The following is a 12,256-nucleotide window of genomic DNA, read 5'->3' as shown; positions in this document are numbered from 1 at the left end:
GGCTGGTGACAATGAACATCAATGGTTGGGCAATTTGGGGATTAAAAATTTTAGTTAGATACCAAATATAAAATAGATAGCTAGTGGGAAGCAGCCGCATAGCACAGGGAGATCAGCTCGGTGCTTTGTGACCACCTAGAGGGGTGGGATAGGGAGGGTGGGAGGGAGACGCAAGAGGGAGGAGATACGGGGATATATGTATATGTATAGCTGATTCACTTTGTTAAAAAGCAGAAACTAACACACTATTGTAAAGCAATTATACTCCAATAAAGATTTCTTTTAAATAAATAAATAAATAAATAAAAGTAGCAACATTAAAAAAAAAAAATTTAGTTAGATGAGGGACTTCCCTGGTGGTCCAGTGGGTAAGACTCTGTGCTCCCAATGCAGGGGGCCTGGGTTCGATCCCTGGTCGGGGAACCACTTGCATAGATCCTGCATGCATGCTGCAACTAAGAGTCTGCATGCTGCAACTAAAGATCTTGTGTGCTGCAGTGAAGACCCCTCGCAGACAAAATAAATAAATAAATACATAATAAAATATTAAAAATTTTAGTTAGATGAAAATTTTTTAAATTTACACGTTTTTATTTCAAACAGAAACTAGCCTGACTTAGAATATAGATTTTTCTGATTGCGTTTTATTTCCCATTGGGCTTCCAGTCTGTGAAACAGGGCTATGTGCAAGTGTACCAAGCAGTGTGTATATACATACAGGTCTCAGTTAAAGACCTTGTCTGATGCAGCTGGACAGTGAGCCGAAGAAACCCTCCTGCTTTTGTGTATTAATATGAGGGAAAAGGTCAACAAATATTATTTTTTAATGACCCTTTATGAGTCCAAATACCACATAAACTTTCTCAAATGCCCATGTTCAAACGCAATACAATTATCTGATAAGAAATTCAAACCAAATTACTCATCATGTAACAAGCGCCATCACTTTTTAACTCTTTTCTAGAAAAAGTGGAAATAATTTATCCATTCATTTACTTTTTCAACTTTTATTTAATGTTTACTGTGTGCCAGATTTCATGAAAAGTGCTGCTAATAGAAAATAAAATCAGGCTCCTAGCTGCAGGGGCTAACGGTCTGTTTAGAAGGACAGACATCTAAATTCACAAAAACAGTTTTATATAATTTGTGTTATAAATATGGCTACTAATGACAGTCTAAATTTAATACAGTGTACGTTTTGCCTTAAAATCATCAAAAACTATGAATCGAAAAGCCAGTCAGGAAAAGGTAATCATGACAAACTTCCTTAATTCTAGGAGACCACAGAATCTTCTCAATGGGGAGGTTGTTCTTCTTTAATTTTATGTCCCCCAAGGACCCCTAAAATGGTCAAAAATGTACAAAAATCTTATTTACACTCCCGTATATGAGATCTTTGGAGAGCTGTGGCTCTTTAGAAAACTTCCGAGTTTATTTTACACTTTTATTTTTACTACTACAAATAGCTTACCTTTATTGAGCAATTATTATGTGCAAGCTTCTATACATGCAGTATCTTATTTAAGCCTCATAACAACCTTAAAAAGTAGGATTTTACAGATGAGGTGCCTGAGGCTTGAAGAAGTTAAGTAGATTTCCCAGGATTCCACAACTAGTAAATGGTGAAGCAAGTAATTGAACCACAGCCTGCCTTAGTCTAAAATCTGCTCTTAATCACTAGATTTATTTCCTCCCATTTTGTACAGAAGTTTCCATCAGCTTCTCTGCAGTTCTGAGAAATGAGTGGAAAAATCTAAATGAAAGGGATGAAGTATACAAGTTCTGCTGGTAATTTGGTAACTTGGAAACTATTTAAATTACAGGGAACTATTTAAAAAAATACAAGTAAGGGGTTTCCATTAATATGTAACTTTGTGGTAATTGATTGTTGTTTTATTGAAATACACATCCTTTTCCAGCCCAATAAAGCAAGAATTGGACCAGTGGTTCCTCTCTACCTTTTAGCAGTGTCTCTACACCCTTGGTTTGAGGAATGTAGTGAGTGTGAGGGCTTTAAACAATGTTGGTCCAGAGTGAGACGTCTGATGGGAAACTTCAGTTCTCTGAAAAAGATTGTCTCTTATAATACCCAAGACAGGGCACAGGACACACTCACAGTTCTGCTTTAAGACCTGAAAATGAGTCTGGCTGGTGGGCCTATTTATAAAGTAAAGCTTTTGATAAAAATGTATCTTGCAGCACATCTGGTTTGATTTAGAAAAATCCCCAGAAACAGTGTATTTGCCTTAGAAGCCTGATTTCTAGGGGTTTGGGGCATACTGAATTACCCATGAATATTATCCAGACATGAATAATATGATGTTATTGCCTTTATTAGCTGCCTAAATCACTAGTCATGAGCATTTAGTTTTGCTGTGTCATGTTACTTTTCTGATGAGTCATGTTACATTATGTACTCTTTGGCAGGGGAAGAGGCATGCCATTTTGCTGAAGTTAGTTACAGCCAGACACTGAAACATTGCATAAAATACAATGCCTAGTTAGAAAAGTCACCTGATCGGTAGGCCTAAAATATCAAACAACTACAATGAAAAGTACAGGATGTTTACACTGTAAGTGAGCAAATAACCCTCATCCAGTATATTGTTCACTCTGCAGATCTTTAAGGCCTGAAAATGAATGCCAAGTTTTCAGTTTCTAATGCTCTCTTGCAACAACTCACTCTATTTTTTAATATATATTTTTATTGAAGTATTGTTGATTTACAGTGATTCGCGTGTACAGCAAAGTGATTCAGTTATACATATATCAGATTCTTTTCCATTATAGGTTATTACAAGATACTGAATATAGTTCCCTGCACTGTACAGTAGGTCCTTGTTGTTCATCTATTTTACATATAGTAGTGCGTATCTGTTAATCCCAAATTCCCAGTTTATCCTTCCCCGCTTTCCCCTTTGGTAACCGTAAGTTTGTTTTCTATGTCTGCATCTCACTAAATCACTTCCCATTTCCCAAATGCCAAACAACAGGTTAGATTAAAAAGAACCTAGATTGGAGTCAGGAAAATTGGGGTTCAAAATTCAGACAGGCTCTTCACTAGTTCTGACTTTAGCCAAGTTAGCTATATTCTCCCAGCTTCTGCATCCTTCAGTGTAAAACTTTGCAGAGTTACCAAGTGTTTTGAAAGAGATAGTAGATGTAAGATGCCTAGCACAATGTCTGTGGTGTTAACGAATAAGTGGGAGCTACTTTTATGCTGGTCTCCTGTTACCCTGCCTTTCATAGATTGATAAGCAGGTATCTCTCTCCATGCATATATTTACTGAATTTAATCAACATTTTATTTCTCGTTTTAGACTATCAATCATGAAATTGTGTGCAAAAGTGACACAGGACAAACACCATGAGTCAGAACTCCTCCTAATCATGTGTGTCCATGAATGAGGCATTTGATCATCTGGAATTCCATTTTCTCTATAATATGTGGGAATTGGAGATCAGTCTGAAGTTTCCTTCCAGCTCTGACTCGCTATAATTTTGTGATTTGAACTTTCGAGAGAGTTAAAACCAGATCAAGGAATGCTTGGGTCCTGGTTACTCCTTAAAAACTAATATAAGCTGGTTAATGTCTGGTTTGTGAAACAAGCCTATTTGATGAAAGATTCCCTTGGTCTGAGAAACTTATCAGATGGCACACAGGCCAGGCCCACAGCAAGGGTATAAATGAGTGGGCAAAGAGAAAGAAAATTGTTCCAGATCTGATTGTGACTTCTTGTCAGTATGGAGAATCTTATGGGCATGTTGAAAAGGAAGATAAGATCTTTGGTAGACAAATTGAAGTTGTCTACAATGATGGCTAATTGATATTCGTAACAAAACTTGATATAAATGACAGGAAGTGCTAAAAATGAAGACTAACAATAATCTTAGGCTCTATTCTTTCATCATTAGAATCAACAATAATCCTATTATTTGAGAAGCATCAACAGTCTTCAGTATTGAGCATATTTTTCAACTGGCATGTTCACCAAACCTTGTTTGTTCTTTAAGGTAAAGCATTTCACAGAGAAAGTGAACACAGATACCCACTGGATGAAGAGTGTATCTTTAAGAGGAATCACATTTTCTGAAATATTAGATCTACACAGGACTGGGACCCACGGGGGAAAATGCTATAATGTTTAAAAGCCATGTGGGTGGTAAGACTCTGAAACTCTGGAGGACTTATTTCAGTTTCAATGTTCTGGAGACATGAGTCGCTAATGGGTACTTACAGTCTTGATAATAATGTTCTTAGCAGCACACTGGAAGCCTACTTTTATCTGTAAACTAAGGGATAGTAAGAGGATCTACTTTACAGGATTGCTATAAGAATTAAGTAAGATACAGCTTTGCCCATAATAAGCACTCAAGAAGTGTTAGCTATTATTAGCAGTAACGATAATGTACTACCAAGGAGTACTTGGGAAATTTTCTAGAAATCAAAGTTCCCAAAAGATTTGATATCCAGGAGTCTAAATAAGATATTTGTCATTCCTCAAGCACATTAGGGTTTTGGGGGGTAGATCCTACAGTAAGGATACAGAGCAATATTCCTCTTGAGAGGGTTCTGTGTGTATTCTAGAATTAAGAATAGTTTTAATAAATGTAAATTCTGACAATTCTTTTTTGAGAACCCATAATTTGCAAAAGGGTGGAGTAAGGTCTAAGTGTGGTACTTGGGACTGTTGCAGAAATAAATAACAGTAACACACGAAATCTCTTAGGATCCCTGTATAAATTGTAATGCAGGAAAGAGTAGTCCTGGTTTCTGATCGGCTTTTTTAAGTTTAGGGCACAAAGTTGAGCCAAACTTGAAGGAAGGGACTACATAAGGCAGGGGAGATTCTTTGCCTGCTTCTGTGATTCAGCCAAGGAACGAGCCCTACTAAAGTAATGGATAGCCCTTTATGTTAAAGCAATATTACTGATTATGGTAGAGATCTATATAATGGAAGCATTTTTTTCCTATATAAGCTTTCTGAACAGTTAATTTACCACATTGAATTTTGCTTCTGGAAATTCAGGTAAAACTAATAGTCTTCTAGGAAATTTTCAAGCTGCAGAATAAAAAAGTTGGTTTATGTCTGTCTTGAGAGTTGGAAAAACACACTTTTGTAGGATGTTTGCTTCTTAAACAATTACTTACAAAATTTCATATCATTTGGTAATAACAGAGAGAAAACCATTATCACAGTTTGAATCAGAGATCAAACAGCAGGAAAGCACTAATAAAATTTCATTTGAGTGTCCATACCTGGTAATGATTGAAGAAATAACTCCGTTTGAATATAAGAGAGTTGTTTCTTGAAGTGACTTTTTTTTTAAACACAAATTATATGATTCCCTTAGGTGCTAATTTTGTTACTTGTAGAATTCTGGTTTTTTTTTTTCCTCATTTTTCTCCAGGATTGAATGAGGCATCTACAAGAGATTAGTAAATGCACCCCAAAACACTTCATTGTTTTGTCTTACTTGGCTCTGTTTTCAGACCATCATCCTGATTCGCTCCTTTCTGACTTCTCTGAACATAATAAAACTTCTCCTGGATTCACAGAAGCAAAGATAGTGTCACCACTGCTCTTGCAGAGAGAAATAAAAGTCCCTCTCTTCCCTTCAGGGGCCACCCAAACACCAGTTTCCACCAAGCACCACACGGAGAGATATACTCTTTTAATCCTTTGAACATCCACAGACAAATGGATGTGTGCTATTAAATTTCATGTTAGGCTGGGACATTATCTTTTATAAATTCTGAATCCATCATAAATATTATATCTTCGTGGAGTACAAGTTGGTGCACTAGAGGAGCTTCTTCACAGACACTCAGTCATTGGGATTCTTAGGGATTGTTTTTCATTGTTTTGAAATGATTCAGTGGTTTCCTAGGAAGTCAGATATCCTAGACCAGAGCCTGCTGTTTTCCTGATAAGATCTTATACAGCAAGTCCCCTACATATGAATGAGTTCCATTCTGAGAGCGCTTTCGTATATCCAATTTGTTAATTAAGTCCAACAAAGTTAGCCTTGGTACCCAACTAACACAATCGGTTATATAGTACTGTACTGAATAGGTTTATAATACTTTTCACACAAATAATACATAAAAAACAAACACAAAAAATAAAGAAAACGTTTTTAATCTCATAGTACAGTACCTTGTAAAGTACAGTAGTACCCGCTATATCACTGCTGCTTTTACGCTTGCTTCAGGACATCCTGGGCTTGAAATCAAGATACTGTACTACTGTACTCTATACAGTACTGTACAGTAAAGTACACAAAAGCACAAGCACTTGTAGAGGATGCACGCATGTGACAATGTACGTCAGACCGGTGAACTAACTTATGTGATTGGACATGCAAACGCACATTTGCATCTTTGAGAGTTTGCAACTTGAAGGTTCGTATGTAGGGGACTTACTGAGGAAGAAAAAATAATCTTAAAACACTACCTGATGTCTTTTTCAATTTCCGGTAGCCCTTAGAGTTTCCTACTTGACCTATACATAGCTTTCCACTCATAAAATTAACATCATTCATAGCTTCAAAGAGAAGGCAGAGCCAGGGTTTCACGAAGAAACTCAGCTCTGAGTTTCAAAATGAGTTTTTCAGAGCCCATAACAGATATAACGGTCTGAAAGCTCAAAGGGCTTTTGGTCTGGAAGAGAAAAGCTTATAAGAGAGATGTGTTGAGGTGGCAAGGAGTCTAAAAACGTGGTTTGCCTGGGTTTATCTTAAAACTAAGGCTAGGAATCGTTGGCCTATGGGTTCTATGTTTTTTCTGTACTTATTGTTCAGTGAATGGGCCAAGGAAAGCAAGAGGAGGAAGGCAGAGGAACGACCTGTAGTTTCCTTTAGCTTGAAGCAGTAGACCATGAATATGGGTGAATGCAGACCTTTAAAAGAAGATGAGCTAAATAGGGAGTTAGAGGTCAGATGATGAACTTTCCATCATGCCAACCTAAGGAATTTGGATTTGATTCCAAAGGGTGATAGGGATCCACTGAAAGATTTAATGCTAAAGAGTAACATAAGCAGATTTTCATTTAGCAGGATTTCGCTGGCAACAGTGAGGGTAACTTGTCAAGGGAGGTGGGTGTTATTTAAGGCATTAGGAAGTTAGGAAGTGCAATCATCCAGAGAAGGCATTAAGGAGGCCTCAATTAAGGCAATGGAACTGGAGGAGGAAGAAGGTAGCACAGATTATTTAGGCATAAAATTTGTGGGGCCCTGTGACTGAGGATATGGGGAACAAAAGGAACAAAAATGATTCCAGTGTTTCCATCTCAAGTATTGGTTGTCCCATTCATGGAGCGATGGAATTGAGGGCAGAAAAAGAAGTTAGTGGGTGGCGTTGGGTTAAAGATGGCATGAATTTTGGGTATCTTAAGTGTGAGTAGGCAGTTGAAAGGAGCTGAGGATTTAGATTTGGGAATCTAAATTTGGTACCAGATGATGTCAAAAACCCTGGGTGAGATTTTTGCCTATATAGCCTCTCGTGCTCTGAGAGGGTATCTCTTTTTCTAGATAAGAAATTACCTTAATGTTTTCAACCAGTATAGAATGGGATACATTTGCTAAAGTGCTCTGAATTCCTCAAGACACAGGAATCAGGTAAATATGCCCATTATTTCCAAAACAATTTTATTTTTATATCTGTGATTCATTGCAAGTCCTCCTAAGGTAGGAAAAATGGATCTGCCTATCTTTCAACCATACAAACTATCTTTGCATGCCCAACCTTCATTTTCTTTCTTTGTCTGTTTGTTTTTTTGCTTGTTTTCCAATCTTCATTTTTTTGAGTTTCTAGGAATGACGGGTTTTGTGGTTTTTTTTGGTATATAATTGGATGATATGACCCTCAATTCTCTCTTTTTTTTTCTTTTTTTCCTCATTTTTTAAAAATTGGAAATATAATTTACATGTAGTGAATTTCACAGATCTTATGTATACATTGGATGAGTTTTTAAATATATATGAAAACTTTACATCTATTTATCTATCAATTGAGACATAAGATTTCCTTTACCCCAGAGAATTTCCTTCTATTTTAAATGGTATATTAGGTAGTTTTAAGAGGTTTTTTGTTTATTTGTTTTGTTTGTTTTTAATTTAGATATAATCGACATATAGAATTGTGTAAGTGGGACTTCCCTGGTTGCAGTGGTTAAGAATCTGCCTGCCAATGCAGTGGACATGGGTTTGAGCCCTGGTCTGGGAAGATCCCACATGCCGCGGAGCAACTAAGCCTGTGCGCCACAACTACTGAGCCTGTGCTCTAGAGCCCGCGAGACACAACTACTGAAGCCCGCACACCTAGAGCCCGTGCTCCGCAACAAGAGAAGCCACCGCAATGAGAAGCCCACGCACCGCAATGAAGAGTAGCCCCGCTCACCGCAACTAGAGAAAGTCCACACACCGCAACTAGAGAAAGCCCACACGCAACGAAGACCCAATGCAGCCAAAACCAAAAATTAATTACTTAATTTAAAAAAATAAAAGAGCAAGGTTAAAAAAAATTGTGTAAGTTTAAGGTGTACAATATGTTGATTCAATCTATTTATATATTGCAACATGATTACCAACTTAGAGTTAGCGAAAAACATCTTTTTCTTTTTTTACACCTTTATTGGAGTATAATTGCTTTACAGTGTTGTGTTAGTTTCTGCTGTACAACAAAGTGAATCAGCTATATGTACATGTATATCCCCATATCCCCTCCCTCTTGGGCCTCCCTCCCACCCTCCCTATCCCACCCCTCTAGGTCGTCACAAAGCGCGGAGCTGATCTCCCTGTGCAATGCAGCTGCTTCCCACTAGCTCTCTATTTTACATTTGGTAGTGTATATATGTCCATGCCACTCTCTCACTTCATCCCAGCCTCCCGTTCCCCCGCCGTGTCCTCAAGTCTGTTCTCTACAACTGCGTCTTTATTCCTGCCCTGCCACTAGGTTCATCAGTACCATTTTAGGAATGAGTTTTGAATTGGATTCAAAATCTAGTTCAATTCACTTTATAGGTGAGGAAATTAGGACCTAACCTCCTTTCCCCTCCAGAAGGTCATCCTTCAGTTAGGGCTTCCTATTTTCTCTTCTCTGCTCACCTACATCTTAGCTGTTTCCACTTCTGGTTCTTACAACATTATGCATCTTCTTTATCCTTTTCTTTTTCTTCTCCCTCAATACTTCTTCCAGCATTCTATAGTACAAGCTCTCAACCAATGAAAGATTAGATGATGACAAGATGTATAAGTTATATTTGATATCTTTACATTGAAATGATGTGTCCTCTTTGGGTTATAATAAGTAAATACCTTGCTTGCTATCCTTTAAAAATACAAAAAGGGCATTTTAACCTACTATTTGTTATGGAATAGCTCCATTTATGAGTTTTCGTACACTGAAAGAGTCTGATGGGTGTTTTTATATCTATAACATGGTGTTGAATTTGGGTCTGGATGATGTATGGTGGTACTGATATATTTTTTTATGCTTCATGTACTAAATTTTAAAAAAGTTACACCTGCAGATTTTTATCTGTGTTCCATCAGCATAAACGCTCCAGGATCAGCACTTTTCAGTTCTCCCATGAAAAGTGATGAGGTCTTGCAAGGGCTGGGGTCATATGATCTGTCTCAGTGCTGTCTTAAATGGTGCCAGAAGCTAGGGCATAAAGTGAATGCTATTTTGGCCACACTTTACTGAATTCCCTCTCCAGATGCTTCACATATTTCACAGCAGAATTAGCAACAGCAATCATTGTGGAAGACCATAAATGTCCCAACTCCTCTCTCAATCCCCAAATCAGTTCACAGATAATACTAGCTGAAGATGATGACAAACTCATTCCATCCACCTGACGGTGCAAAAAAGCCATGTGCTGGAGGGCCATGGGCTTCCACGGGGGATTAGAGGAAGGTTAGGAAGAGCATCATGGGAATGTAAGAACTTGGGCTTTGAAGTCTGAGACTTTTCCTTGCTCGACATTCTGTGTGTTTTATAGGGCCTATGAGGGCAGGCAATAACCCTCAACCATGTTTCCTACCCTGAGCCCCAAGCTGGACTTGTCATTTTCATTCCAAACTCACATAATCCTCCCACAAGCTTTAGCATCGAAATCCATTGTAGCAGGTAATTTGCATAGCTAAACATTTCTTGAAAACTCTCTCTGGGGTGAGCTTACCTGGGAATCTCTATGGTGTCACTGGAAATAAAGTGACCAGGATTTTAGTTTTCATTTAAAACTGCAATCTAGCTCAGCAGTTCCGTCAAAGTGATGTTAATGCAGAGTAATATTCATAAGAGCCCGTGCCTTGTGGGAAGGTATATTTAGAAGTTTTTCTTTCCGTGCAGCTATTTCAGTCTCCTTAGCATGGCATCCCCTCAATTATAGTAAAGGACTGTCAGCAAATACGTAACAAAGTCAAACTAGATTTTCATTTTTATGCTATAAGATAGGAACGAAGTACACACCTGAATTTCAAGACTCTGCAGTGGTTCTTATTATTGGTTACCTATGTGGCCAACTTCACCTGGTGATAGCTTTCAGATATGTTTCTCCAATATTTATTTTCCTGATCAAGCTGTACGACTACTCCGAATGGAGTCCCTTTCCATCTCCATATCCATCAATAATTTTATGCCTCCAGAACGTGACTTGTCTCTTAACATCTGCCCTCTGAAGAATCAGAAGTGCTAGGAGATTCGCTTATGTGAATGATCTATGAATTTTATGACATGTATTTTTTTAATCCTATGTCTCTTTAACTATTAGTGTCTTGGTGTTTAGACTTTTGGAATTAGACTATAATTTTTGGCCAAAAAGTGTCAGGTTATCTCATTATTTTAAGTAACATCCATTAATTTCCCCCAGTTACTTAGGCTATTGGCTATAGTGCTCATCAAATTTTGGACTATAATCCTGATGAAAATTTTCACTTGGAAAAAAATTTTGAGGAGTTTAAACAACAAATTCAGATTACTGCATGCTTGATCCAATGGATTAAACCATTTAAGGTGTTGATGGAAATGAACTGATGGAAAAACTCACTGCAGTGGCTTCAAGTTGAGTCACATTGCTTTCCATCTTATTTTGGTTTATTTATTTAAAAGTTCAACTCATAGGTTTTGTTTAATTACAGAAGAAACATGTTCTGACACCCTTAAATCTCTATAAGAAAATCATAGACTCTTTGGCCTGGAAGTTATCTGGAGAAACTGTCAGACCATAAACTCTCTACAGTAGAAATATACTTATATCAGTCTACATGTTTTTTTTTAAGCTTCAAGAAAGGACAATTTCACAGGTGCACCAAACGCCCATTCTATGCTTCCTTTTCTACATCCAGAATGGTATATCTTCTTTACTTTAAGGTTCTGCTTCCCATCCAGTATCTACAAACACACACACACACACACACACACACACACACACACACACACACATATATATATATAAAATGCCCTACCCACCACAGTTGTAGCCAATTTCCTGCATTTTCATCTTTCACAGAAACCTTTGTATATAACACTGACTTTACAGCCATTGAAAAAACATCCCAGGTTTCTTACCCAGCCTTCTCCTTTGGCTGGGCTGCTGAGGATGTTCATGGTGAACGGTGCGGGTGGAGTGAAGCCCCTGTTATCATGCAAGCAAATGCTGACTGTGGACCTCTGACTTTGTAATTTGTTCTTTATGGACTCACCTGCAGCCAATAAGCAAAATCAATAGTCTTTGCTGAAAAGTAAGCAAGCGCCAGTGTGTTGTGTGACAGGTGAAGATACATGTGCTTACCAGGGGTCAGCGGGCCACATCAAATTTCTCTCAGACTTCTTTTTCAAGAAGCTCAATCCATTTAGGGAGCATTCGTCATTGGAAAATGTTGCAGCGGGGAATCAGAAAGGCGGCTGCTCTTCTTTTCTCATTTAACGATGTTTGTTTTCAACAGCCTGTTCAATAATGTCACTGAGAAGAAATTATGTGAGAAGAATAAAGTGCTTAGAGTCTATTTATTTATTCATTCATTCATTTCTGTAGAATAACACTAGCTGTTTCTTTCTCATGTATATTAATACAGCTGCGGTTGTCCAAACATTTGTTTGTTCTATTCGCTTCCAAGAAATAGGTAAGTCTCTTTCTATTGCCATGGAATTGATTACATGTAGTTTAAGTCAGAGGGAAGGTTATGGGAGCTTGATGAGAGACATACATACCTCTAAGCCAACATTATGGTAAGATGTAAATCTACTCAA

At 37.7% G+C, this 12,256-nt stretch overlaps 1 protein-coding gene and 1 long non-coding RNA gene across 4 annotated transcripts in view; both read right to left on the bottom strand.

The window, feature by feature from the left end:
• Positions 1 to 12,256, bottom strand: part of LOC309630682 — a 440,591-nt gene that overhangs the window by 235,680 nt on the left and 192,655 nt on the right. The window lies entirely within an intron of this gene.
• The window catches only part of LOC309630453 (uncharacterized protein), a 311,054-nt gene that overhangs the window by 162,865 nt on the left and 135,933 nt on the right, over positions 1 to 12,256 (bottom strand). Inside the window, exon 3 of one of the 3 annotated variants that reach the window (XR_014245674.1) lies at positions 11,799 to 11,969. The exons of the other annotated variants lie outside the window; for them this stretch is intronic. The gene's annotated coding sequence lies outside the window, so the exon portion shown is untranslated. The remainder of the gene's footprint in view (positions 1 to 11,798; positions 11,970 to 12,256) is intronic. 3 annotated transcript variants of the gene reach the window in all.

Source organism: Balaenoptera borealis (genome assembly GCF_965194805.1).
Source record: "Balaenoptera borealis genome assembly, chromosome: 1".
Taxonomy (NCBI): domain Eukaryota; kingdom Metazoa; phylum Chordata; class Mammalia; order Artiodactyla; family Balaenopteridae; genus Balaenoptera; species Balaenoptera borealis.
The sequence above is the reverse complement of the archived record's forward strand: the minus strand, read 5'-3'. Positions and strand labels throughout refer to the sequence as shown.